This window comes from Microtus pennsylvanicus, chromosome 21, assembly GCF_037038515.1.
Source record: "Microtus pennsylvanicus isolate mMicPen1 chromosome 21, mMicPen1.hap1, whole genome shotgun sequence".
Taxonomy (NCBI): Eukaryota; Metazoa; Chordata; class Mammalia; order Rodentia; family Cricetidae; genus Microtus; species Microtus pennsylvanicus.
The window spans coordinates 22,223,570-22,223,963 of record NC_134599.1 but is presented as its reverse complement, the minus strand read 5'-3'; positions in this window follow the sequence as shown (position 1 = coordinate 22,223,963).

The following is a 394-nucleotide window of genomic DNA, read 5'->3' as shown; positions in this document are numbered from 1 at the left end:
GAGCATCATACACGGTGGCATGAGACTCACACACTCCATTTCATATGAACTAAAAAAGACTTCACTTTCTACTTTCTTATATCAGCTCCAGCTCAACACAACATATAGGGGAATGGTTCACCTGTTGGGTACACTGGGGCTGTCTTGACTTGAGATCTCTCTGTCTTAGCCATTCTCTACTATTGACTCAAGAGAAGAAAAAGTTTGCTGAAGCAAGCATCTCCACTCCAGCAAAGCAAGAAACAGTGGCCCTGGTAGCTTCATGTAAGCGAGTCCAAGAGAAGGTATTCCATTCCTGACCTCTGAGTGGATTAACAACTTTGTTCCAAAGTTGCCAGTAGACGCCCCATGTCAGAATCTAGTGCTACGCAATGATGCTCAGTTGCCAGGAGGG